Source organism: Rhagoletis pomonella, unplaced genomic scaffold (assembly GCF_013731165.1).
Source record: "Rhagoletis pomonella isolate Grant_MI unplaced genomic scaffold, Rhpom_1.0 Rhpom_scaffold_00001, whole genome shotgun sequence".
Lineage (NCBI taxonomy): Eukaryota > Metazoa > Arthropoda > Insecta > Diptera > Tephritidae > Rhagoletis > Rhagoletis pomonella.
This window is the reverse complement of record NW_023458555.1, coordinates 88,554,316-88,554,556: the sequence shown is the minus strand read 5'-3', so window position 1 is coordinate 88,554,556 and position 241 is coordinate 88,554,316. Positions and strand designations below refer to the sequence as shown.

The following is a 241-nucleotide window of genomic DNA, read 5'->3' as shown; positions in this document are numbered from 1 at the left end:
GCCATGCATTTTGGGGTAGTAGAAAAAGGGCGAAAAGATTAGGATTATTTTTACTACATTTTGGGTACTATTTCCAATACATGCATATATCAGTGGAACCCACACCAGTTAAATGAAGCTTGCATCAATAAAATACGTTTTCTGTAAACCAGTGTAACTACAGTTTAATTTTTTCGCTCAAAATAAATTATTATTATTTAATTTTTATTTTTTCTATCAAATATATTGACTTTAATAATTA

At 27.4% G+C, this 241-nt stretch overlaps 1 protein-coding gene and 1 long non-coding RNA gene across 2 annotated transcripts in view; both read right to left on the bottom strand.

Annotated features, from left to right (window-relative positions):
* LOC118748584 (calcium/calmodulin-dependent protein kinase kinase 2-like) overlaps window positions 1–241 on the bottom strand; it is a 42,002-nt gene that overhangs the window by 10,249 nt on the left and 31,512 nt on the right. The gene's annotated exons all lie outside the window — the stretch shown is intronic.
* Window positions 1–241, bottom strand: part of LOC118748631 — a 5,163-nt gene that overhangs the window by 691 nt on the left and 4,231 nt on the right. The gene's annotated exons all lie outside the window — the stretch shown is intronic.